Source organism: Zootoca vivipara, chromosome 11 (genome assembly GCF_965207765.1).
Source record: "Zootoca vivipara chromosome 11, rZooViv2.hap1.1, whole genome shotgun sequence".
NCBI lineage: Eukaryota > Metazoa > Chordata > Lepidosauria > Squamata > Lacertidae > Zootoca > Zootoca vivipara.
The window spans coordinates 37094466-37122190 of NC_142594.1; the positions used below are offsets into that span (position 1 = coordinate 37094466).

A 27725-nucleotide genomic window follows, 5' to 3' on the forward strand; every position below is an offset into this window, starting at 1 on the left:
TCTGTGTCTGAAGATACCTGTGAAGGTAATATCATGATAATAAAGCATGCAAATTGCTTGCAAAAAAAGGCTTGTGAATTATATGGTAGCATACCGTGTTTCTCATATTATAAGTCATGTCTTATATTAATTTTTTCTTCAAAAAAACACGACATGGCTTATTTTTGAGGGATGTCTTATTTTTTAATAAAGTGCACGCGGGCGCTGTTTGCCGGGCTTGTCAAGCCCAGCAAACAGCGCCCGCCGATCTTCGGTGACAGGCAGGGGTGGGCGGAGAGCGGAGAACGATCTCCGCTTCCACCCCACCCCCGCCTGTCACACAGCACAGGTCGGCGGGCGCTGTTTGCCGGGCTTGTCAAGCCCACCTAGGAGCGCTCGCCGATCTTCGGTGACAGGCGGGGATGGGGGGAGAGCGGAGAACGATCTCCGCTTCTCCCCCACCCCCGCCTGTCACACAGGACAGGTCCGAAGATCGGCGGGCGCTGTTTGCCGGGCTTGTCAAGCCCAGCAAACAGCGCCCGCCGATCTTCGGTGACAGGCGGGGGTGGGCGGAGAGCGGAGAACGATCTCCGCTTCCCCCCCACCCCCGCCTGTCACACAGGACAGGTCCGAAGATCGGCGGGCGCTGTTTGCCGGGCTTGTCAAGCCCAGCAAACAGCGCCCGCCGATCTTTGGTGACAGGCGGGGGTGGGGGGAGAGCGGAGAACGATCTCCGCTTCCCCCCCACCCCCGCCTGTCACACAGCACAGGTCGGCGGGCGCTGTTTGCCGGGCTTGTCAAGCCCAGCTAGGAGCGCCCGCCGATCTTCGGTGACAGGCGGGGATGGGGGGAGAGCGGAGAACGATCTCCGCTTCTCCCCCACCCCCGCCTGTCACACAGCACAGGTCGGCGGGCGCTGTTTGCCGGGCTTGTCAAGCCCAGCAAACAGCGCCCGCCGATCTTTGGTGACAGGCGGGGGTGGGGGGAGAGCGGAGCACGATCTCCGCTTCCCCCCCACCCCCGCCTGTCACACAGGACAGGTCCGAAGATCGGCGGGCGCTGTTTGCCGGGCTTGTCAAGCCCAGCAAACAGCGCCCGTCGATCTTTGGTGACAGGCGGGGGTGGGGGGAGAGCGGAGCACGATCTCCGCTTCCCCCCCCACCCCCGCCTGTCACACAGGACAGGTCCGAAGATCGGCGGGCGCTGTTTGCCGGGCTTGTCAAGCCCAGCAAGGAGCGCCCGCCGATCTTTGGTGACAGGCGGGGGTGGGGGGAGAGCGGAGAACGATCTCCGCTTTCCCCCCCACCCCCGCCTGTCACACAGGACAGGTCCGAAGATCGGCGGGCGCTGTTTGCCGGGCTTGTCAAGCCCAGCTAGGAGCGCCCGCCGATCTTCGGTGACAGGCGGGGGTGGGGGGAGAGCGGAGCACGATCTCCGCTTCTCCCCCACCCCCGCCTGTCACACAGCACAGGGCCGAAGATCGGCGGGCGCTGTTTGCCGGGCTTGTCAAGCCCAGCAAACAGCGCCCGCCGATCTTCGGTGACAGGCGGGGGTGGGGGGAGAGCGGAGAACGATCTCCGCTTCCCCCCCCCACCCCCGCCTGTCACACAGGACAGGTCCGAAGATCGGCGGGCGCTGTTTGCCGGGCTTGTCAAGCCCAGCAAGGAGCGCCCGCCGATCTTCGGCTCTGTCCCCCGATGCGCGACGGCTCGGGGAAGCAGGCAGGGAGCTCCTGCTGGGTCCCGCGCCTTCGCCTCTCGCTCGGTCGGGGCTACACGACATGGCTTATTTTCGGGGTATGTCTTATTTTTCACCAACCCTTAGAAATCCTGTCATGGCTTATTTTTTGGGGATGCCTTAAAATATGAGAAACACGGTAGAGAAGTATGCATAATAAACCAACTCACCATTTTTTTGCTCAAGATGTACAACCTGCCTCAGAGAACTGAGCTCAGAAAGCATCACATTCTTCCTGTTTCTGATGGATGCTGGCTGTCATAGTAGCCAACTCCTAGGTGCCAAGGTCCTCCCCCCCCCCCAAAAAAAAAATATTTAAGGAGGCCAGGACCCTCAAATTGATGGATATTGCCATTCTAATGGCGTTCCTCCTCCATTACTCCATTGCCAGAAAGCCATATTTGTAGTGTTGGAAGTGAGGCGTATGATGCACTCCTAGAAGCTGCAAAGTATGTTGTTGTTGTTGTTTAGTCGTTTAGTCGTGTCCGACTCTTCGTGACCCCATGGACCATAGCACGCCAGGCACTCCTGTCTTCCACTGCCTCCCGCAGTTTGGTCAAACTAATGTTCGTAGCTTCGAGAACACTGTCCAACCATCTCGTCCTCTGTCGTCCCCTTCTCCTAGTGCCCTCCATCTTTCCCAACATCAAGGTCTTTTCCAAGGATTCTTCTCTTCTCATGAGGTGGCCAAAGTATTGGAGCCTCAGCTTCACGGTCTGTCCTTCCAGGGAGCACTCAGGGCTGATTTCCTTAAGAATGGATAGGTTTGATCTTCCTGCAGTCCATGGGACTCTCAAGAGTCTCCTCCAGCACCATAATTCAAAAGCATCAATTCTTCGGCGATCAGCCTTCTTTATGGTCCAGCTCTCACTTCCATACATCACTACTGGGAAAACCATAGCTTTAACTATACGGACCTTTGTCGGCAAGGTGATGTCTCTGCTTTTTAAGATGCTGTCTAGGTTTGTCATTGCTTATCTCCCAAGAAGCAGGCGTCTTTTAATTTCGTGACTGCTGTCACCGTCTGCAGTGATCAAGGAGCCCAAGAAAGTAAAATCTCTCACTGCCTCCATTTCTTCCCCTTCTATTTGCCAGGAGGTGATGGGACCAGTGGCCATGATCTTGGTTTTTTTGATGTTGAGCTTCAGACCATATTTTGCGCTCTCCTCTTTCACCCTCATTAAAAGGTTCTTTAATTCCTCCTCACTTTCTGCCATCAAGGTTGTGTCATCTGCATATCTGAGGTTGTTGATATTTCTTCCGGCAATCTTAATTCCGGCTTGGGATTCATCTAGTCCAGCCTTTTGCATGATGAATTCTGCATATAAGTTAAATAAGCAAGGAGACAATATACAACCTTGTCGTACTCCTTTCCCAATTTTGAACCAGTCAGTTGTTCCATATCCAGTTCTAACTGTAGCTTCTTGTCCCACATAGAGATTTCTCAGGAGACAGATGAGGTGATCAGGCACTCCCATTTCTTTAAGAACTTGCCATAGTTTGCTGTGGTCGACACAGTCAAAGGCTTTTGCATAGTCAATTAAGCAGAAGTAGACGTTTTTCTGGAACTCTCTAGCTTTCTCCATAATCCAGCGCATGTTTGCAATTTGGTCTCTAGTTCCTCTGCCCCTTCGAAATCCAGCTTGCACTTCTGGGAGTTCTCGGTTCACATACTGCCTAAGCCTGCCTTGTAGAATTTTAAGCATAACCTTGCTAGCGTGTGAAATGAGCGCAATTGTGCGGTAGTTGGAGCATTCTTTGGCACTGCCCTTCTTTGGAATTGGGATGTAGACTGCAAAGTATACATTGCAGAAATACACAACCACACACAAGGAAGAAACAGGCCCATGCATAGTTGGCTCTCTCTTCTTGCCTTGTTGCTGTTGGTTTTTATTCGTTTCTGAACTGGCTTGGTATTTCTTTTTGAGATGAAAGGCAGTATAAGAATTCTAACATCATAATAATCTTAATTTATAATGCTGGTGCTGGTGATGTATCGGAGGAACGAGGCCAAAGTTAAGAGTTGACAGGACACAGCAACTATGGGAAGGAATGAGAGACAGAATACACAGCATGGAAAATAATAATAATAAGAGGAAGGCCGAGGGTGTTTCATTCCCTTCTTTCACACCTACTGTATGACAAGGAAATTGCTATGCAGAGTTACACAATCTGTGAGCACAAAAGAGGCAAGCATCAGCCAAAACAAATGACTCACTTCACAAAAATACCCACATTAGCATCATCTCATAAAGCCAACCGCCAAACTTTTGATCAAATAGTCAAGTGTCTCCACACTATTGCATCCAAGTAACTCACCCTGGCAGATGGAAAAATCAGGATTTGGTAAGGACGCCTTTCCTTATTCTAAATTAAAAGACTAGGGTAGCTGGTATTCATCACTGTAATGCTAATCTGATTAAGAGTGGTTAAACAGGGGTCCATGCATGTGTGTGTGATGAATGACTATGTTGTCTCTAATTTTTTGTTGTTATTAATTAATCACTTCCTCTGAGGCATCTCAAAGTGATTTAACATAAAATAAAAACTTGTATAAAAACACTTATAAAAACAGTTAAACAATTGCTTATATCAAATCAATTTTTAAAAAAAGCCAACTACATATAAAACTATATAAAAACCAACAAGAATTTTGTATATAGAATCAATTTAAAATCCGAAAAAGGTACCAGCTTGGGTAACTAACTGTTATGCATAATCCTAATTTCTTACTACAAGACTGTGCTTCTGCTATTGTGTTTTTTATTTTTATTTTATTTTTGAGAGGGAGAGAGTAATGCTCCTATCCTCATTCCCAAGATTACTGTACTTATTTTTACTGCTTTTTATTAACGATTGATTGATTGATTTCTCCAGCAGGCATTTGAACTGAAGTCTTATTTTATAATTCTAATGGGATTGTTATATTTTCTGTACTGTATTTTATTTCTTGTGCACCACTTAGAAGCCACTTGCAACTAAGTGGCAAACAAATTGTTTAAACAAGCAAATAATATTGCCACACCGAGGAATTTATCACCATAGGCACCAGATGAATATTATTTGTGATATAATTAGGACCTGTGCCTCCTCCATTTTCTAGATCTTAGATTATTATTTCCATGTCTTGATTTTTTAAGGAACTGTGTGCTCCTCTGCTGTACAACTGCAGCATGAGAGCACTCATCCATGCCCTATTTTAAAACAAACAAAAATAAACAATGCAAACCGCAACATGGGCCTCCTGAGCACATCTCTCATTTTAAAAACTAAACTAAACTTAAAGATTGAAAGTGGTGTGCTTCTTCAGTAATGTACACATCTGACTGGGGGAAAATTGTCTTGAACATACTCATAGCTATCTTCTTGTCACAAGGCTACCCATGCTTCCATCCTTCTCCCTTTTACAATGTGCTGCTTGGGATTTATGGGAGAAATTTCACAAAGCCTCATGTGAACTTGACCTTATCTTAGGCTCTATCATCCTGATCCTAAACATATTACTTGAAAACAAGTAAGACTAGAATAAATTCATTGCAGTCAGCACAATTCTCCCTGCCCGTCCGTGGCTCTATGCAGATGGGGTGGGGACCCAGCATGTTTCCCCCCCCCACTCCAAAACATATTCAGCACTCTCATCTCCCATGCTAGCTCCCAGGCAAGCCCTGATACAACCCACAACCTTCTGCCTCTGATAGTTTGGGAAATGTTTTGAAGTTCCTCCACAAGACACAAAAGATGCACTCTCTTTGTTATTACTCAATTCATTTCTGCGATGGGGGACTTGTGGTCTCCCCATCATCCCCTGACCATTGGCCATTATGTCTGGGGTTGATGGAGGCTGAGTCCAAAGACATTAGGAGGGCCACAGAACACTCCCCAATCCTGAACTATGGTCAAGACTAGGTATGGGACAGAAATTCAATTTAGGTCTAATTTGAAGCCAAATCTATCGTATCTGCACTTTCTAAAACAGTATGCAAATCAAACATGCAATTTGCACTTATTTGAGATTTGCTATGCAGTTCACCAACCAACCCATATTTAAAAATGTGTATGGTAGGGGAAAGTGTGCATAAAAATGAATGTATTGGTTAAAGTAGCATATGCAAATGCATTATATTAATGAAATTGCTTACATGAATGTGTGGTGTTGTTGTTGTTTAGTTGTGTCCGACCCCAAACTGCATTTGAAAATGTATTTGTTAGGGAAATATGCATTAAATGGTGATGAAATTTCATGAGGGTGCTTTTTTGGTTTTTTGTTACAAAAATTGCAAATTGCTGCAAACTCTGCATAACTGAAAAAACTGGAAAAAGGAGAAACTGAGAGAGCCAAAATTGACCAATCCTTTCATCCCAAGTCAAGAACTGGCATTGAGATTTTTTCTTCATTAAGGCTAACTATCATCACCATTCTATTTTCTCTCTCCACCTACCATTTTTTTATCTTATCTTTTTCTTTTAAAATTCATCTTCCATTCTGCCTTTTCTTCTTTTTCTCCTTATAGGTTTCTTAATCTATTCTTTCCAATCTACCTCCCCGTCAGATTCATCTACTCGATTTATTTTTATCACCGATATACTTTATGTTCCTGCTCATGTGGGAATTGGCATTTGATTTTCCACACACCAATAAATAATAGCTGCTATTTTCACACCAACCTTCTTGTGCACTGGAGACAACCCCAGGTACTCTCCACCTAATTAATCTGCATCTGACAATAATAGCACAGGGCTTGAGTCACTGCTGTGTTGCTGGTGATTCACAGAAAGGCAGTGTTACTGCAAACCAAAGAATCATTACAGTGAATCAGTTCCATATCACTCAATGGACATAGAGACATCAGCTTCAGGTGCCAGAACTGAATGGGAAGCTGAATGCTAGCTTCTTTTTGTTAATGCATACCGTGTTTCCCCTTTTTTAAGACACCGTCTTATAACTTTTTTTCCTCAAAAAAACACAGGGTGGCTTACTTTCGGTGGGGTGTCTTATTTTTTTATTGCCGGTATGGTATTTATGGCTCAGGGCGCCGCTGGGCTCTCTTGAGTGCTCGGTGCTGCAGCAGCCACTGGTTCCGGGTGGCGGGGCGGCAGGCGTCCTTGACCAGGCCAGGCGGAGGCCGCTGGCTCAGGTGCTCCGCCCGCTGCTGCAGGGCGCTCCAAGCTCCTTGGCTGGGCCAGGCAAGGAAGAAGCAGTGAGCCCAGCGGTGGCGGCAAGCACGGAAGCAGTAGGGACGCTCTTGGAGCGCCGCTTCACAGCTGATCGCGCTCCTGCAGTGCCGGCCGCATGGAGTGACTCTGTGAGCGGAGGTGCCTGTGGGGGTTGGTTTCCGCGGCGTGGAAGTATGGCTTATTTTCGGGGTATGTCTTATATTTCTCAAATCCTTAAAAACCCTGCCATGGCTTACTTTATGACTATGTATTAAAAAAGGGGAAACAGGGTAAGTTAAGGAGTGGTCCATAGTAGCTTAGAATCATTCCTGCTCTTTGCTTACCGTTATTTAGCCTGGTCTCAAGATTGTTAAATTTCCCAATGAGGAACTTACTAGAGAGTAAGTGTTTGTAGAATTATGTCCAAAAAGCCCTATCTTTTCATTTTCAAATATATTTTAATTAGACGGGGAAGATCTCAGTAGTCTCCAGTGTACAATCCATTTCCTGTGAAAATATCACCACTGTTTGTTCGGATGTGGAAAATTTAATAGTAATTCTCATATGAGGAAAATAACACCCATTGTGTGTTGGTTAGTTTGGCTAGGGAGTTAGTTGGAACTCTGTGGGACTTGCTTTGGAGTAAACAGGTATAAGATCAAGCTGTTTAGTTTAGAAAGAAACACATTTGTAATCTGAAAAAATAAAAGCCTACACCTGATTCCCACCTTTTGGGAATCAAAAAGTGATTCCCAGACTTCCCCTGGGTATTCTGAAGAATAATGTAAAATAGAGATGGCCAAGCATTAAGTTTTATATCTAACTAGCTGGCCCGGCAACGCGTTGCTGTGGGTTTTTGTGTTAAATGGACCTTTTTCTGTTAAATGGACCTTCAGAGTCTCCCTTCAGAGTCTCTTCACCTGCCCTGTCCCAACCCTGACTCCCCTACTGTAAGTTTCAAAAATAAGACTCCCCCACCCACGCGTGTCCCTGAAAATGTCCCCATCCCCCACTGCTTTGGCTAACTCAGGGTCCTACCTCCCCCCCCATGGCTATGGGATTCCCCCCTCCCTTTGTTGTGCTTCATCCCTGTGATTCCCCCACCCTGTGAAAGGCCCATATTCTGTTTGTTTTTGCCTGTGGCCTACTGGGCAATGGTGAGGCCTACTCAGTTTTCCCTGCTGGGCAATGCTGCGGCCTATTGAAAAAGCTGGGCCTTGTTGCTGCCAAAGGACTGTTTTCAGTTGGTTGCTGTGGAATTTTGTGATGTCATCTGGCGGCACAGCTTTGGAGGTGGCAGCGTGCAATCTGCCTTTCTATTGGATGCTGCTGGAGTCTTCAGAGCTTCTGGTGGTGACGTCGAATTTGGGCACCACTTTTGTGTTTAATCATTATTTTAGATGTGAAAGGTGTGTTTTTTTGGATTTTTTTATGCCAGACCCCTCCCTGATGGGCATGGAACGCTGTGGCCAAATTTGTTACATTCCAGTTCAGCAGTTACAGAGAAAGGCTGTGACCTCCGCACGCGTGATGCCTACATTTTAATATATATAGATTGTCAGATTTTAAAAAATGTTCAAGCTGCCGTATTCTAAATCCATTTGACTACAAGTTCTTAAATCAGAGAAGGGGAATGTGAGCCCCACCCCCCCAAGTTGTTGGACTACAACTTCCATCATCTCTGTCCATTGGCTATGCTGGCTGGAGCTGATGGGAATTATAGAGACCAACAACACTTGGAGGGACACAAGTTTCCCATCTTTGTTTTAAAGAGCTCCCAGGAAGTTAAAGAACTATTCCTATAGAATGTATTTGTTGACATCAATCTGTCTGGAGAGGCAATGGAGTGCGCCTCCAGGAGTGAAGTCAAACTGCTGGAGAATCACAGCGCCTGCTGTGGCTACAGAGACTTGTAACTCATAACTGCTGCCTCCTGCATTGTTATTAGCATAAAATGCAGCTCAGTTGTCCTTTGTTCTCAATTTGAAGCGAAGCTGGTTTATGGGGAAATGCATCAAAAACTGTATTTCATAAGAAAGAACAGGATAGATACAGTATAGATTGTGGCTAATATCATGTGTACATTGCTACCCAAAACAGCAGCGGGAGCACACAGGATGCAAAGCAAACAGGAATGTATGCACAGCCTAGATAAGCCAATAACTGCAATAAAGAGAACCACAGGAGGTCATATAAAACACCATAACAACCCCTCCTACCCTCCAAAGTCTACAGCTGAGCAATTTAAAATTAAGAGCCATTGTGGCATAGTTGTCAAAATGTTGGGCTCGGACACCAGAGACCAGAGTTTAAATCTCACATCAGCTAGGAAGCTCACGTGGTGACCTCAGACAGGTCACAATTTCTTAGTCTAACCTACCTCACAGGGTTGTTGTGAGGGTAGGATGGAGTGTGTGGAGAACCATGTTTGTCACCTTGAGCTCCTTGGAGAAAAGCTGGGATAGAAATCTAGTAATAAAGAAAAAAATGGCAAGCTTTTGAGGTTTTTTTTTAAATCATTGCCAGGCAAGATGATACACAAGGTAGGGGGGGTGGCTGGAGGATGAAAACTTTTAAAAAGCAGAAAACTAGGGGGGTGGGAAATGGCAGGGTAGATGTAACAGCCATAAAGTCTGTTTATAGATTGAGTTTTAAGATACAAGTTGAAGGCTAACTCCTTTCCAGGTATGAAGAGGAACATGGCAGTGTTCCTGCTACACTATTGGACTTCCAAATTGACTCTTACCTGGCAAACCTTCCAATATTAACCCCCTAGCTTTGCCAAAAAAGGAGACTGTCATGAGTCTTGTTTTACTTCTGTTCTCTGTCCCCCACACATTAAACAAGAGTTTTGTTTCAGGTATGGGACAGGACAGAACCGAGTTTCAAGCCAACCATTCACCTCCACCCCCCAATATGGTGGCAGCTGTTGCAACTTCATCCCAGAATTCAAAGCGTGTAACTTGATATCTCAGCACCTGGGAGGGATTGCCTGGCAGAGTTCTGGAACACTTGGAAGTTTGCCATTTTTAAATAACTTTTTGGTTGGTCTTAATTAATGTATTACCCAACTGTGGTCATGGAGTGCTTGTGATCATTTGGCAATTAATTTGGCCAGCAGATAACTACAACAAAGTTTTGTTAGGATGCAGGAAAAGTGTGAGTTATATATAGATTGTGGATGAAACCCAACTGCCGGAAAACACAGCTTGAGTTTTAATCCCAGGTGTGTTGTTGCTGAGCTCTCTGAATTGCACTTGAGATGTTTACCACAATCTCAATGCCAACAACAGATGGTGGTGTAATATTCTGCTCCAGCCTGTCAATTTGTTATTCCGTTACATTTTAGAGAGGGCTTTTTATTCAGTAGAATTAGATGGACAAAAAACACCCACAAAGACAAATCCTTTGTTGCCCAGTTATTGTTGTGCAACCATTACAAATTGTTTGAACAGATCTACTTAGCTATGGCACATGAACCTCCATTGTGTTCAGTTGTTCAAACACAAGTAGGAAAGTTAGACTCAGTACTTAAAAAGAATCATTCTGATGTGTGATATTTGGTAACACCGTTCTAAGAATGCACCCGAGGAAGTAAACGATAACATATATTTTAATTTTTAAATATGCCTGCAGTGCCAATATCAAAGCATTTTACAAATTTCAAATCATTATGTTGGGATTCTCTCTACTGCTATGGATCATTCTGCGTTTACATCAATGCTGCATTTCGGTTGTTCAAAACAGAGTCCAACAGAATAACAACTTGCATCTTAAAAGCTTGCAGCAGTGTTATTAGAAAGGGTGCATTTTATTGTGACTATATAAATTGTGACTATAATTATTTTAGGACAGCCAAAAAATACATACACAAACTGCGCAGAGAAATTAAAATAAGTATCACAGCTAAAGGTTAGGCAGAAGCAACACAGCTAAGTGCCAGGGAACATCAGCCCTCCCCCAGCTTTCTGTCACCAGTGCCATTTTAAAACTCCAGTGTGTTGCCTTGGGAGGGGCAACACAGCAAAGCAGCCTAAAAATACTGCAATCAGCCAGGCTACATCTTAATAGTTTGCCCATACTTCATTCACTGCAATCAAGCAAAGTGCCATTTGATTCCCTGGGGCTGCAAGTTTGGAGGCTTCTGGACCAGGGAGGTAGGTGCATCTGTTACAGAATCATCTCCCCAATTGTCCACTCAGTAGCTGAAACAAGCAGGTACAAACAGTTCGTATAGCATGAATAAGTATAGATTTATAGATTCAGATGTGCAAATTTATCATCTTAAATGGCAGGGATTAATCATGCATGCAAACTGTGCATCAAAATCATGAAATGGGGTGCAAGTACATTTTCTTATTAGAAAAGTAGGTGAATTGAAGCAATCCCTCCTTGCCTGCAGCACCATTTGGTCTAGGGCTGGCCCTGTTCCCCTACTGCACAGCCTAAGGCAAATAGCTGCCGTGTTAGGGGAAAACAAATATAAAGCACTGAGAATCCTTTCTTTTTCTCTCCCATAGGAATGGGTTATACTGGAGGAAGCCTCACACAGGAAACAGCTGGTTTCACACCCTCTTGCAAACTCTGAGAAACAACTACAGGTATACTTGTTTTGAGACAAATCCAAAACACACATTACAAATGTTTCACCTTGGTTAATTAAAATGGCTTCTGCATTTTCTTCTTCTTCTCCCTTCAGACAAATTTGTCCTTCAATAGAGATAGGGTTATTTATTCTCTTTTCATTTCATTATATGCATTGGTGCAAGGCAAGAAAGGCTTAAATTGCATCTGTGGAACCCTCTAGTCAATTTATCAACTTACCTGTCTTCCTTTTGCATATATCTGGCCTGGCCTGTGTAAACAGTTCTGTTACTCATGTATAAGGAGGAAGTATTCTGCATTATCTTTGCAGAGCCAACAGAGGCGAAAGGCTATACAAATATTTTACATACAGTACATTCAACAGTCTTAAATTTGCCTCCATGGAATACAGCTGATAAGGTGCCATTTGATAAGATGGAAGAATGTACCTTTAAATAAATACAGAGATACAATGTGTGTGTTCATAAAGAGGTGCCACCTGCTGAAAACTATGGTTCAGAATGAGCCTGTTAACAATGGTTTTTGACTACCTTGAAAGTTGACCAGGAACTTAACAAATGGGCTGCACATAGACATCAGGGATCAGTCTGTCAAAGACTGGGGAAATATCAAAGATACAACTATATGTTAAAAGCAAGCATACATACATGTAGGGTATGTGCTGGGTGTGCCCAGACTCACTCTGACATTTCAAAGAAAGCATGCACCCAGTGAAGTGGAGAGAAAGAGAGAGGCAGAATAAAAAGGCTGGAATGGACATGCCTGCATCTGGAGTGATTGGCTCCAGTAAAGGAGGAGGAGGTGAAAAAGCTTAGGGTGCAGTTTCTGTCTTCAGAAATCTGATTCCGACTTAAGAGGTCTATTGACTCCCAAAGCTACAATTCCTAGAGTGGTTTACCAATCAGTGCCTCTTCCCAGGGAACTCTGGGAATTATAGTTCTGTGAGGGGAGCAGGGGTTTCCTCACAGCACCTTAAATAGACTGCATTTCCCAGGATCCTTTGGGAAAAGCCATGACGGTTTAAAGCGAATGCCATTGCTTTAAATGCATAGTGCAGTGGGCCCTAGATAACTGCTGCCTGTTGAAGTTGACACTACTGGGCTAGATGAGGAAACAGTCTAACCTGGGATAAGGAAGTTTCCAATGCTTGTTATGATGAGGATTAATCTTAGAAGTAAGGGATACCAGGGATGGTGAAGATTAGATGAAATCTGGCCTTACAATTCTTTGTATTCCATATGTTGCAAAAAGAGTAGGAGTTTCCCATCAGCTCCAGCCAGCATGGTCAACAGTCAGGGATGATGGGAGCTGTAGTATACCGTGTTTCTCATATTATAAGACATGTCTTATATTTATTTTTTCCTCAAAAAAACACACTATGGCTTATTTTCAAGGGATGTCTTATTTTTTTCCTCCTCCTCCTGCCGCGGCCGGCATTGCTGCTGCGCCTATCACTATGTCTTATTTTCGGGGTATGGCTTATATTCCTTGAATGCTTAAAAATCCTGCTATGGCTTATTTTATGGGTATGTCTTAAAATATGAGAAACAGGGTAGCAGCATCTGGGGGGCCACAGGTTAGCCAACCCTGCCATGTAGCATAATGGATTTAGAGCAGGCATAGGCAAACTTGGCCCTCCAGATGTTTTGGGACTACAACTCCCATCACCCTGACCAGTGGTCCTGTTAGCTAGGGATGATGGGAGCTGTAGTCCCAAAACATCTGGAGGGCCGAGTTTGCCTATGCCTGATTTAGAGGTATGATCATTGCTTCCTGCAATCCTGCAGCTGAGTAACTACCTGTAATTGTTTCTTCCAAAGAAGCTATTTATGTTATAAATTTACGTTTTAGACCAAAAAGTGTCGGTGCAGTAAAAATATCACCATCCCCACTGTCAAGCACAATGTAGTTTTATGCCAACAGGCTCCAAGAGTGTTGCAACCAAGCTAATTTTCTCTTAATCTATTCCTAATTGTCTCAAGCTGCAGCAGCTAATGGGAATGTAAAGGAAAACACTCTCCCTTTGCTCACCACAGAACATAAGAAAAATGAGTGGAATGGAACTGCTCTCACTTGTTTGTGCACAGCGCAGATGATGTAGAGGAAGAAAAACAACAGCAGCCGAGCAACAGAGACAGACATTTTCATCATGGGCCAAATATGTTGGATGCTTCAAACATTCCAGTGTGAAAAATAAGTTTTGGATCAAACATTTCTCAGACCAACTGCAAAAATATTTGGTTTCCTTTTGTAAGCATGGGGGAAGTTAATACCTCTAAAAGGACGTTTATAATTCTACTCACAAAATGGCCTTTGCATTGCAAGCATATCAAATTTATCTTCTACTTGGCCTGGCATTTGCCTCCTGCAACAGATAAATCCGAGCACATCTGAAGTTAATTTGATATTGAGCGATTCCACGCAACCGAATTGTGCTGTACACCTCAGCTATTCGTTTACACGGCAAAATGCATGCAAAGGGCTGGTTTATGCAACCGAGGTCTCTAGAAATGTTCTCCTTCCTGTGACATGGTGTCCTGGAGGGTTAGAGCTCAGTGGTGTATAGAAGGTCGCAGGTGCAATCCCTCTTGGCACCTCCAGTTTAAAAGATCAGGTAGTCATTGAGGTGGATGATCTCCACCTGAGACCCCGGAGAACCACTGCTATGTAGATAATACTGAGCTAGATAGACAAAATACTCTTATCTGGCATAGGGCAGCTTCTCAATGGCGGTTGGTTCATTAGGGCAAATAAGTCACTGCCCCACCAGTCTGCCCCTTACAATCAGTACAGAAGACATCGGTGGCTGCCAGCTTCCTTCTTCTCCTTAGTCTCAGTGCTGCCCTTGTAGAACTCAGAAGGGAGGAGCATGGGACAAAACTAGAATTGGCTGGTTCCATCCGTCAATGGCTTTGGCTCCAGTTACTGCTGATCTCCCTGCCTTTCTACCCAACTAGTCTCAGTGGGCACAAGCCACCACTCCAGCTTCCTTTGGTCCTATGATAGTCCTTCTGAGATAACAATTCACATGGGGAACTTCTCACAGCCCAGTGCAAATGCTTTTTGGTCTGGCATTCAATCCAGATTCTGAAGTATCTGAAGTGAGGTTGGGGGTTGCCCTACCGTTAGGTTAAGTAAAGTGATGTGACTATATCAGGCAGCAGATGCCGAGGGTGGGTAGGTAGGGAGTCCCCATACCTGCCATGTCCTGGACGGAAAAAATTGGGGTTGGCAGCTGTGCGACACCGGAAGTTGCATAGACCATCTGGTGGAGCTTTGCCCTTCTATGGGCACCAGAAAATGACGCCAGCGCTGGAAGTCACTTCTACGCATGACCGGAAACGCGTAAAGCGACTTGCGGCACCGGTGACGCCATTTTCTGGTGCCCATAGAAGGGCAAAGCGCCACCGGAAGTTGTGTCTATGCGTTTCCGGACATGCGTAGAAGCGACTTCTGGCGCCGGCACCACCATTTTCTGGTGCCCATAGAAGGGCAAAGTGGCACCAGAAAAATGGCCGCCAGCAGGAGCGGATTTAAGGGAGAATAACGGGATAATAACCAATATGGGAGACCGCCGGGAAACGGTAGGAAAAAAGGGAGTTTTCCGGCAAAAACGGGAGCTATGGGGAGAGGCAATTGTGTGTGCCAAGAGGCATGGTGAGGAGTGCTGTTGCATTGCCACTTTTGAAGTAAAATTTGATGGCCCATCTGGTCACCTTCTGCACATACGGTAGTAGGGGTTGCATCTTGTCCTTTGGCTCAGGAAACAAAAATAGCTTGTAAAAGTTAGGTCTGCTAGGTCAGAAGCATCCTGAAATTTCAGGACCCAAACCTGAGACCTAAGGGCAGCCCCAGGTGATGTCATGGCAGGGGGTCCTGGCTATTCTTCCTCTGTGCTACCTCCCACCACTGAGCCCGGGGAATTAATAATAATAATAATAATAATAATAATAATAATAATAATAATATATTTATTTATTTATACCCTGCCCTTCCCAGGAGAAGGGAGCAGGGGAGGGCAAACCACCCCTCAGCAGAAAGTCTATGCAATACTTTGGAGCTGGTTCCTGCCAGGCTGAAGTTTGCAAAGAGCACACATAATATTCTAAATAAATAATCTGAAATACATACTTTAATTGCTCATGAGTCCCCCCAAATTCTGGGGATTATGGGTTTTTAATGGGGTTTTAAATGTACAGTGTGTACACATCCTAAGACACAAATGCAAGATGGTGGTGGCTAATTCATTCATTTCCTGCCATTTCACCTCTCCAAACTCCCCTCCCCAGCTACTCATGGGGAGTGGAATTTGGCCACTCCTGGCTCATCCCCTCCTTGCAAAAAAAGGAGAGCAGAGGAAATGCATCACCAAAAACATGGACAAAAGGAGGTACAGATTTGCATAAAATGTGCACATGTAAAGTTAGAAATCATGACTGTCATTTAAATAGAAACACAATACATCTCGCCATACCAAAGACCAGGTGACCTGCCTTCCTGTATTGTCTGCTGTCTAGATGCTAACTGTTGATTGGCAACTTCAAGCCCTCCTTTCTTATGGTACTTTATCTGGAATGGGACTTGGACCAGCCAGGGCGTTAAACAGGTTCTCTGTATTAGACCAAGCCTGGGTGGTGCCACCATCCATGTAAGGAAGGATGCAGAAAATCTCTACACTGATTCAATGTCTACCAGGAGAAACTGTCTGTATCGTACTAATGAAGCTGCCTTATACCAAGTCAGACTATCAGTCCATCAAGTTCAGTATAATCTACACTGACTGGCAGGGACTTGTTAGGGTTTCAGAGTCTCTCCCAGCCTAACATGGGAGATGCCAAGGATTGAACCTGGGACCTTCTGCATGCTAAGCAAATGCTCTAACCACTGAGCTGCAGCCCTTCCCCAAACATGGTACACTTTTATCAGTTAAATTTGAATGTTAGCATATAAAAAAATATCAAAACAATTAGCTGAAGATGGTAACACTACCAGATATTTGCCAGTATGAAGCTGCTAGTGCCTGACACGTGTGTGACATTGGCCCAGGTCAACGTTATATGGGGTTTGGTGCCACCCGTGAGGCAGGAGCCTGGGCAGGGGGAAGAGGAATGCTCAGAGCTGTCAGAGACAGAGATGGTCAGGCAGGGTATGTTGCAGGAAGAGGCTGTTCAGGCAAGGGATGGGCCAATCGAATCCCCATCATCCCCCACCCTGCTGCCTCCTAGAACCAGGAGGGGCTTGAAGAGAGAAGAGCAGTGATGCCTTCCACGCAGGAAAAGCCTCAAGTTGTGTGCATGCACCCTGTCAGGTGAGGGTACAGAAGCTGGTTGGGGTGTGTAATCCCCACTGTTGCTGCAACTGCATCGCAAGGCACAACCCTGGGGACAGCTGCCGGTGTATCTGGGGCACCATAGGAATTGCTGTAAGTGCATGCTTTTGTCGATAAAGAATTCACTATCAGACATGTGCCTTCCTTGGCCAGGGGTGCCTAAGAGGACTCTTTGTTCTTATTGGCACAATAGGCTAACATGGTTACGCCTCCGAAATACATTTCTGGCTAGGGTGCTTGAGTCTGTATTCTTTGAAGTTCTGGATGGATGTTCAATGCTTTATTATCCATTCAAAACCGTACACTGTCAGATTGTGGAATATAAACAGGGCTCCCTTTCTGGAAACATCTGTGTTACGCTTTAATTTGTACTCTTAAAGATAAGGTGAAGTCAAAAGAATGAAAGATGCAGGTAAAGAAATATGGAAAGTGGATTAGCGCTTTCAAGTAGTCGGCCAACAATATTGCGGGTGCTTCGATGTAAGTGGAATAGCGTGCCTGGATATAGCTTATTTGCAGACTTTTGAGCAGGAGTGTGTGGGTGGAAGCCCAAAAATAAGCACTAGCATAATTACTTCAACAGTAAATTTTAACATCCAACATATAGGGAGAAACAAGCCGGCCTGCTTTTGTGTTTTAACAGGGGTTGACATGACTCTCTGCTGATGCTTATCTGCATGGATAAATCAGCTTACACCTGTGGATTTCTGAGCATCAAGCTGCACAAGTGCAGGGTAGGCCATTCTTTTGGTCAGTTGGAAACCCTACTACAGGTTCAGTGGTAAGACTGTTCAGTTAGGGCATGGGAGACCTGGGTTCCAAACCTCGCTCAGCAATGAAACTCACTATATGTCACCCAGGATGATGAGTGCCACCTGCAATCCTCTGTCCACTCACATGAGAGTACAGTGGTACCTCAGATTAAGTACTTAATTGGTTCCAGAAGTCCATACTTAACCTGAAGCGTACTTAACCTGAAGCAAACTTTCCCATTGAAAGTAATGGAAAGTGGATTAATCCATTCCAGACGATGAAAAACACCCCCTAAAACAACAATTTAACATGAATTTTACTGTCCAATGAGACCAGTGATCCATAAAATGAAGGCAATACAGTCATACCTCGGTTTAAGTACGCCTCGGTTTGAGTATTTTCAGTTTAAGTACTCCGTGGACCTGTCTGGAACGGATTAATCCACTTTCCATTACTTTCAATGGGAAAGTTCGCTTCAGGTTAAGTACGCTTCAGGTTAAGTACAGACTTTCGGAACCAATTGTGTTTGTAAACCGAGGTACCACTGTAATCAATATACAGTGGTACCTCAGGTTAAGTACGTAATTGTTTCTGGAAGTCCGTAGTTAACCTGAAGCGAACTTTCCCATTGAAAGTAATGGAAAGTGGATTAATCCGTTCCAGACGGGTCCACGGAGTACTTAACTTGAAGGTACTCAACCTGAAGCGTACTTAACCCAAGGTATGACTGTAAGTTGTATCAAGCTCCTCCCTTAATTGAACAGGGAAGCAAGCCACAGAGTGGTTGATATAGTATTACAGTGGTGCCTCGCTTAACGAATGCCCTGCTTAACGAAATTTCCGCTTAACGAAAGAATTTTTCGAGCGGAGGTTACCTCGCTAGACGAATGCGTTTTACGAAAAATTCGTCTAGCGAATCGCGGTTTCCCATAGGAATGCATTGAAATTCAATTAATGTGTTCCTATGGGCAAAAAAATTTCAAAAAGATTTCAATGCATTCCTATGGGATTCGCTAGACGAATTTTTCGCTATAAGAAAAGACCCGTGGAACGAATTAATTTCGTCTAGCGAGGCACCATTGTACATCCTCCTCACAAGGGAGGAGGATGGAGACCTAGGTGCCCCCCATGGGACCTCCTTGATGCCCCACTACCGGTAGGTTCCACCAGTCTCCACTGGCTACATGATGGCTTTAAATGAATTGAGCAAACACAAGGAGAGGCATAGGTCCACACTTCACATGGTATCTCTCTCCCATTGTTGCATTACAGGGCATGAAGCCTATGGCACGTTTAACACAGGCCTTGATCTGGCCCTGTCTGTGAATGCCAAACTACAAACTTGGTGACGAAAGCCGTTGCTCAATGTGACAGACTCCTCCAGATCAGCGCTAAATTATTAATCAGGGCTGTGTTGTCAGTGTGAACATATTGTGCTGCATAATAATAGCTGCACAAACAGCGGAGGAGCTGTGCTGAATCTGCATTATTGATAAACAGAGAAGAACATTCACTTCTAATTACGCGTTTAAGGCCCAAACAACAAATCTAGAAGGTTATTTGTTGCCGCCAATCTCCACAGGGGCCCAAAAGGCAAAAGGTGGCTTCAAAGGACAGAGTTGTAGCCTTTGCCAACAGGGAGCTTAACTGCGTGTAGGGGTGGTGAGTGCCTCTCCTGCAAGTGTGCAAGACGCTGCTCCCCTTGGACGTGGAACGGGAACAGCAATAGACTAATATAGCTGAGACAAAACACAGTGTTCATATATTGCAAAGTGGAGGTGGAGGACAACATGGGAGACAGCCACAGCAATTAAGAACACAGAGGAGAAGCATACTTATGCCTTCAAGCCACAACCGTACCCCCACCCATGGCACACCTTTACAGCAGCATGCCCTCCAACTTCTTCTAACCTAAATCTAGGGCATCCCCCGTCCCCACCATGCTACCCCACCAGGCAACCTCATTGCCTGCGGCTTTTGTCAGCGATGTCCAGGTCAAATCAGGACAATTGGCGGGTGTGCATCAGCTCCAGAATTGCGGTACAGGAAGTTTCTCTTCTATTGACCTCAATGGGAGGGGAATGGCATGGTGACAGTATATCTCATGTTCTCCTCCTTCGTGGAACCCCTTTGGCTTCTTGGTATACTCCAAAGCTTAGGGCGAGAAAACAAGCTGGGGGGTGGCTCAAACGTGAGCAGAGGAAAATTCTGGTTGAGTGCAATCAAACACTGAGCCTACCTAGTGGCAGCGAAGGCAGCAAAGAAGGATAGCTTTGTTGCTTCCACTGCATCTGCACTTGTGTCTGGCAGACCTCTGGGTAGTGTGGGGCCTTTTACTGTCTGGCCTGAAGGAGGCGGAAGAACCAAGGCACCTCAAAGTGACATGATACAAATGTTGCTACCACACCACTGGAAGCAGAACGCAAGCTGAGGAACTGGGTCATTGCCTCTATCCCTCCATTAAATGCTCCTAATACACAGAATTACAGCTGTAAAAGATGCAATTTATCAGCACATTTCCATATTTGTTACCTGTGCAAAGCCACTGAAATATATTGCTTATGATGTATGCACTGCAAATTACGCAGAAAAAAGTGAGCAAAATATGTGTGCTGGAGAGAGGCTTATTTGTTTTTTGTTTTTTAATACAAGAATTGTATTTACCTATGTAGATACGCTTGCAGAAATGACAACACCCTGAGTTCCTGTATGGGATTTATTGCTAGAACCTGTTGTTTGTTATTCATTTTTATTTTTTGTTACATTTATATTTCACCTCTACTCCTATGAGCTCAAGGTGGTGTACATGCCCCCCCCCCATTTTTATCCATTATCTTGAAGCAGAAAATTGAACAAGAGCTGAGTTGAATTCCTGCTGGCAAAAAAAGCAGAGTCATTTTCACAGGACCATCTCCTTAGACAATGTAAACGACTGCAGTTTCCATCAAAGCTAGTTATTCTAATTTACACTGAAAGAGGATTTGGTCTAAGGAGCAGAGTAATGAGCACAGTAAGATTGCCAGATCACAATTACAAAAATAAGAGTCCCTCTGGGGAGGGACTGTCTGGTCTGCTCAGCTACAAAGATGGGGTATTCCGAAGGAAAGAGCATTTGTTTTTAAAGACCTGTCATGTTCTGAAATATTCTATTTCCTTAAGACAGGGATTGCTAACTTGTGGCCTTCCAGATGTCAATGGACTATAGCAGTAGGGGAAACCATTGGCTTTCTGGATGTTGCTGAACTACAACTCCCAACAGCCCCTGCATGCATGGCCAATGGCCAGGGTTGGTGTAGGTTGTAGTTCAGCAACATCCAAAAGCCAAAGGTTCCCCACACCTGGATTATAGCCCCCACCCTCCCTGGCTATAGGCCAAGCTATTTGGCGATAATGAGAGATGGGAGTCCAAAAACATCTGCAGGGCCACATGTTCCCCATCCCTGCACTAATACTTACTCATCCCTCTCCCCCAGCCTATTCTTTTCCTTCTACAAAAAAAAGGTGATTCCAGCTAGTTATGAAATATGGAACAGATAGCCTCAACAAACCAAGGACAGGCATTTAGATGAGGAGGGGTGTTATTTTACATATTTAGAAATAAAAGATCCAACACATGACCCATACTTGATCCAATTAGGCTTTTGTAACAACACACACAAAATAGAAGAAGGAAAGCACAATGTGTATGACTACCTGCTGTTTTTTGGATTCTGGCACAATATAAATGGAAAAACCCACAAGCCCTAGTAATCATCTCAACTGGCTTCCAATAATAGCAAATTATATAGAGGGTTAAGCCAAGGTTCTCTTAAGCACACACATCAGCTTGATTATCAGCAGCAAAAATGCATATAAGCAACACTTTCTAGAGCTTATGAGTGCACATTTTAAAAATGAGCAATATAATTTAGAAGGAGATTAAGGCGTAACGGCACACAACCCAAGCACTTTGTTTACTTCAGCTGCTTGTAATGGGCTCTGCTTACAAAAAGAAGCATAAATCACACATACATTAGTACAGTAAAGCCTGGTTTTTATCATATTTGTGAGACACTGGCCCCTGGCTGCTTGGCGAGAAGAAAGCTAAATAGGGTTCCTCCTCTTCTTGTGGAACAGGGAGGTAGCAGTCTTCTTTTGTTAGCCACAAAGCATATTAGTCTCTGCACAATTTTGTCATTAGACCAGATGCTATTTGGTGCCTTTTTGCTTGAATGCGTATAACTTTTTTTCTGCTGCTCTGCTTTTTTGTTATTGCTTCCAAAGGCTGAGATGTGCTTCCTATGATTTGGACAGAGTGAACCCACTTGCAGGTGGTCACATGATAATGGAGAAGCATGTGTGTGTGTGTGTGTGTGTGTGTGTGTGTGTGTGTGTGTGTGTGTGTTACAATGTGCACTTGCATAGAAACACTTTACCATGTGACTCCAAAGCATCCAAAAATCAGCTTGCCTGGAATGGCTCATGAGCATCTGGTTGGCTACGGTGAGAGCAGGATACCGGACTAGATGGGCCATTGGCCTGATCCAGCAGGCTCTTTTTGTGTTGTTAACTGAAGCCTTGCCTGCTGAGTAAGAAAATAGGAAGCTGCCTTATACTGAGTCAGGCCATCTTGTAGCAGTGATTTTAGATTGATGCTGGCAAACCACATCAGATAAAAGCTAGCTATCAAAACCCTCAGCTATCAACACAATGTACAGTGCTGGCAAACCTTCCTGTACGTCAGTATGCACAAACACGCATCCACTAATTGGGTCAGGGGGACATTAGAGGGCAGCAGGTCACTACTGGGCTGGCCAGAGTTGGGAGGATCCTGATGGAACCAGTTAGAGCAGGTTAGAACAGGGGAGGCTGGTCCAAGCCTGAAGGGTCAGACCCAGGTTAGGAGGAAGACAATGGGAAAATGGCAGAGTGGTGGAAAAACCCCAAGAGTCACAAGATTGAGAGGAGGGGGATGTTTAAGGAGTAGGCATGTGACAGGGCGAGGTCTGAGGAGTATGTGAGGACCAGGCACTTCCTCTATGGCGGAGTTTTGGGGTGTTGGCAGGATGTGCCCTATGCAAGGACACCACCTCTTTTGGAGTTGACCACTTGTCATTGGATGAAGGATGCACCTCTAGTTAATCATTGACAGTTCTGAAACTTTACAATAAAAGGGGGTGCCTGCTTTCATTCTGGGCGACCTTCCGATCCACATTCTGTCTCCCGCTGTATTCTTTATCTCGTGCTCCCCACACCATCTAGCTCATTCAGTGATTCCAATGGAATCACAACCCAACATAATTCTTAGTGTTGGATACTCTTATACTTAAGGTACAATTAAAACAATGGCCAAACTATGGTTAAATTTAATACTGGATTTTTTTTGTGGGAAGAAAAGTGATATTGGTTGTTTCAGCGAAGTAATAATCTTGATGACGAGTTGTACGTTCGTTCTTACACAAGTCAACAGGGAAAAAACTTCTTTATTACCAATCCTTTCAGGGTTATTATATCAAGCAAGGTGAATGAGGAAATCTTTGTACAATATGCCAGTAGATCATATTCATAACTCATAGCTGATCATAAACATAAAGTGATTGATGCCTCTGGAAAAAGTAATGTGAGCAAGTCTTCTTTCAAGTATGCAATCTGGCAAATAATAACGCCAGGACTGATCATTCAGGAAATGAAAAATGTCTTCTTCAGCAGGGTGCTTTCTGTGCATTGGAAAGATTATTTCAGGAACCAGAAAGTACACAATTTTTTTCTGAAGCTTTAAATCTTTCAAATGTGTGGGGCTTTGATGAACAAATCCATGTTGCTTTTAAATGCCTTTGCAAGATGAAGATGAAAGATGCTGTTCCAAATAATTATGGATTACAAACTTTCTGAAAACTCACACTTGATTTGTCTCACATGAGTGTGGGCTCGATAAATCGGGACAGGATTTTTGGCAGTCATGGTAATGCTTCTTCTAACCAATTATATGTAACTTTAAATTACATGCTTTGTTTTGCACACACAAAAAAACAAGAAAATAAAGTTCCACATTGAGTTGTGTGCAGAGTTAACTCTTCTGTGAGTGGAAGGAATCCTTCTGTTTCAGGAAAGGTCCCTTCAGTTCAGAGGAGAGGCTTTGATCCATTTGAGGGGGGGATGTCAAAGCAATAGTAAACAATAGCTGCTTTCTCCTGCAGCACCTAATACCAACTCCTAAACCAGGTTTCCTCAACCTCGGCCCTCCAGATGGTTTTGGCCTACAACTTCCATGATCTCTAACTAGCAGAACCAGTGGTCTGGGGTGATAGGAATTGTAGTCTCAAAACATCTGGAGGACTAAGGTTAAGGAAGCCTGTCCTAAACCATAGGTTTACAGCCTATTTATATACTTGCACTTTGACTGCTAGGTGGGCAGGAGCTGGGACTGAGCAACGGGAGCTCACCCCGTCGCGGGGATTCAAACCGTCGACCTTCTGATTGGCAAGCCCTAGGCTCTGTGGTTTAACCCACAGCGCTACCGTGTGTGTCCAGTACACACTGCCAAATGCTACTAATTTGTTCATAGCATTAGATGAAACTCAAGTTCTGAATAGTCAGTGCAGAATGAGATGAGGACCAGGATGTTTTCTTTCACAAAGCTAATAGATTTTTTGTGGGAGGGGGGTTGACTGACTATTTCATAAAACAGTGTGTGTGTGTGTGTGTGTGTGTGTGTGTGTGTGTGTGTGTGTTATTTTACTTATTTGAAAGAAAGGTGGAGAAAGAGATTCTCACAGGAGGAATTTGAACAGCAAAGCTCTCTGATAAAAGAAGGCTAAAAAGTTCATTCCAAATACCAATTTGCTAATGGTCCCATGAGAATAATGTTTATATTGGCAACAATGAACAAATAGAGATGAGTGACAGGTCCACAATTAAACCATGAATGGAAGCAAACATTCCCAGTGCATAGTATTCATATCACTTGCCAACAGAAAGATACCAATATCCCAATGTCATGAGACTATATTTTTTATGACTACATTACTCCAGTTTTCCAATTAGCTCCTACAAATGATTACCCTGGATGTAATCACATCTTTCAGATCAGTAGAATCGATCCCCACTGCACTTCAGTTACAAAATGCCTCAATAAGCATGTGAACTTGTGGGATAATTTCACCCAGTTTGATGGTTAGCACTGGTGTTGGACTCAGTGGCAGACCCTGGAGTCTCAAATTTCAGCAGCATCCTGTGCGACACCAAAATTCAGCCCCCACCCATCACCTTCCAGTCTACATCACAGCTGAGAGGCCCTCTGTGGCACCCCTGAGGCTCTGCACCCAGTGCAACTGAACTGGTTGTGCTCCCCTTGAACTTGAACTGTGGACTTGAACAAAGGAGATCTGGTTTCAGGCCAGGAGGCTTATTGGGTGATCTTGGGCCAGTAGCACACATATCCTAACCTACCTTGAACAAGGAGACGGGACACAGCTAAGAGGGGAACAACTGTTACTTGGTAATAGCTATCCGCTTTGCATGCAGACTGTCCCAGGTTCAATCTGGCATCTCCAGGTAGGCCTGGAAATGTCCCATTTGAAACCCTGCAGAACTGCTGCCAGTCAATGTAGACAAGGGATGAGGAACTATGACTATCCAGGTGTTGTTGGACCCCAACTCCCATCAGCCCCAGCTAGTATGGCCAATGGTCAGGGATGATGGGCACTGTAGTTCAGCAAATGTACGCAGGGCCACAGGTTCCCAACCCTTAGATGGACCAATGGCATGTTCCTATGTTGCAAAATTGTCGTAAATAAATCTGGATAATTGCCACATATAGTGTCTGAGCAAGTTGGAGGAAGGGAAGAATGCAAATGTTTTTAATTGTGTTCTAACCTGAAATATACTCAGAGTCCTGTAGTGACTTCATGCTCTTTATTGCAGCTTGTAAAACAGTGATTGAAAATGCCCCCCCCCCAAACCTCAGGCTTTTATATACATTATTTACACAATGAGTCCCGTCTGATTGGCTGTTTCTGTTTCCCTCCTGGAGCCTGATTGGTCTTTTCCTGCAGGCCAATCAATTGTTGCATTCTACGACCCTACCAGTCTAATAGGCTGATTAACTTCTTCCTGGAGCCTGATTGATCTTCTCCTGCAAGCCAATCAGTTGTTGCATTCTAGGATCCTACTTGCCTATCGTTCTAGGATCCAGGCTTAGTACATAACATGACTTTTCTGTTGTGTTTATGGAGTGGTGAAGGCAAAGTCTCATCAGCTCCACAAGGGGCAGGGGACAATCTTATTAAGGTTTTATTCAGTGTTTTTTTTCTAGGAGGATGCAAGGGTATGCATACCCCTAAACATTTTTTTAATCTTTGTACTTTTGTCCATTTACTGTATTTTTTTTTCCTATTTGAACTATAAAATGGTGGTTTTCTTGGGTCAAAATGAGAGTATCCCTAAACATTTTTAATAGAAAAAGCACTGGTTTTATTTTGCAGAGAATGATGGTGGTTCTTCTCACTCCCACCATAGCTAAAGGGAGTGAAGGCGGTTATGGTGGAAGGGGACTTTAGTCCCAGTGGTCAAATTCTCAAAAGAAAGATGCTGAGTCCCATGTCTGTATGGAAGATTATGTGTTGCCTTTGGACCTGGAAATCTTATGTTTTAATCCCAGATATGAGGAAATAGAATATGGATAACGTTTATGGTTTGGTGTATTCTGCTTTAGTGGTGGATTTATTCTGCTCAAGTTTGTTCTGTGATATTCCGCAGGGCTTCCACATTATTGCTGTCCATGATGGTATTTGTATTTGGACAGTTTAATCTTGAGCTCACAGCTATGTGACTAAGTGTAGGAGAGAGCACATTATGGAAGGTGTGGTTAAAATGCACACACACATATATGCAAATTAAAATGCAATATGTGTTTGTGTGTGAATTACTGTATTTCCGAATGGGAACTACGTTATTTTGTACCAGAGGTAATGTGGGTGTTTTAGGAACTAACACTGGATCATATGTCTCCTGCACACCACCTCTGTAATGTGGCGTGGGCGTGAGATAACGGAAAGGGTTTCCAAGAAAATAAGGCGGACGGGGGGGGCAGAGGCTCTTCCTTATGAGAAGCTTTCAAAACTCCGGATCCCTGCTAGTAACTGAGCATGCTCCGCCGCCATCAGCAGCAGCAGCAGCAGCAGCACAGTGACTACATAGAGATAGTCTTTAAAATTACGATTCAATTATTCTGAGACGGCTGAGGATGAGATTGGTTTAGATTTCCAACCAAAACTCTCCCATACACACACATTTACGGGTTGCTGTAAATATAAGTTCCTCTCGGGGGAAAAGGAGGGGGGGGGATAAATAAATAAAACGACCAGTCTACGAAAGTCACACGTCCCAGCAGAAAATCCAGGGCTCAGTTTATTTATTTGAAACACTTCTATCTCGCTCTCCGGTGGAAAACAAAACCAAAAAGCAATACCAGAACGGGTAACAAATAAAAGCCATACATATACATTCATTCACGCACGTAAAAGCAATCTTAATCTGACAATTTGTATGCAGATTGTTGTGCTTTTAAATGTCTCAAAGTTAAAATAAAAATAAAAATCCATACATAAGACCTGAGTTGGAAAGGGTATTAGAATTGTCATTGCTGCCACGTTTTGTTGGGATGGTGGAGGGAAGGCGCTACTGCTCAATCACAGGTACGTTAAATTCCTGCCCCTCTCATTGCTTTCTATAAGAAGCTTTTAGTCCCGCCCCTGCGGAGATAAAGATGGCGTTCAAAGCGAACCCGGAATCTATAAGTGGTGTGCTAGTCTACTTGAGCAAGTCTATGACTAGCTACAGCAGCCTCTGCTTTCCTCCCGCCAATAAGTACTGTTCTCTGTGCTTTACGGGTCCGGGAAGCTCCTGTTACGCATGCGCCCTGAAGTTTCTCGTCTGGTGGTGTAACCTAGCAACGGGAGAAGCCAGACGCATTAGGAAAAGAGCGAGGTGACGGGCGTTGTGGGTTCTTGGGAACGCAGCTACCCGTGTAAAGAGTAGTGTACAGATCTCGCCGAACTGGTGAGGCTTTCCGGACCAAGGCTGGGCTGGGAAGCTGTCTAAGGCAAGGAAAAGGACGCGTGTTTGTTCCCGGGTAACAGTTGATGAATCCTGTGGGTTGTACTGGCAACTGTTTTATGAATTTTGCAAA

At 44.6% G+C, this 27725-nt stretch overlaps 2 protein-coding genes and 1 long non-coding RNA gene across 15 annotated transcripts in view; 2 read left to right on the forward strand and 1 right to left on the reverse strand.

Moving 5' to 3' along the window:
• Positions 1-27725, reverse strand: part of PIP4K2A (phosphatidylinositol-5-phosphate 4-kinase type 2 alpha) — a 165774-nt gene that overhangs the window by 69798 nt on the left and 68251 nt on the right. The window lies entirely within an intron of this gene.
• On the forward strand, positions 3928-13704 carry LOC148684268 (uncharacterized). Its single transcript, XR_015946406.1, has 3 exons — positions 3928-4062; positions 11391-11471; positions 13458-13704. It is a non-coding gene; the product is annotated as an uncharacterized LOC148684268 (long non-coding RNA).
• Positions 27454-27725, forward strand: part of ARMC3 (armadillo repeat containing 3) — a 57694-nt gene continuing 57422 nt past the window's right edge. For 5 of the 12 annotated variants that reach the window (XM_088654166.1, XM_088654172.1, XM_035129611.3 and 2 more), the window contains exon 1: positions 27472-27638. The gene's annotated coding sequence lies outside the window, so the exon portion shown is untranslated. Of the gene's footprint in view, positions 27688-27725 lie in introns of all 12 variants that reach the window. The other 7 variants (XM_088654169.1, XM_088654171.1, XM_035129610.3 and 4 more) reach the window with 7 other exon arrangements.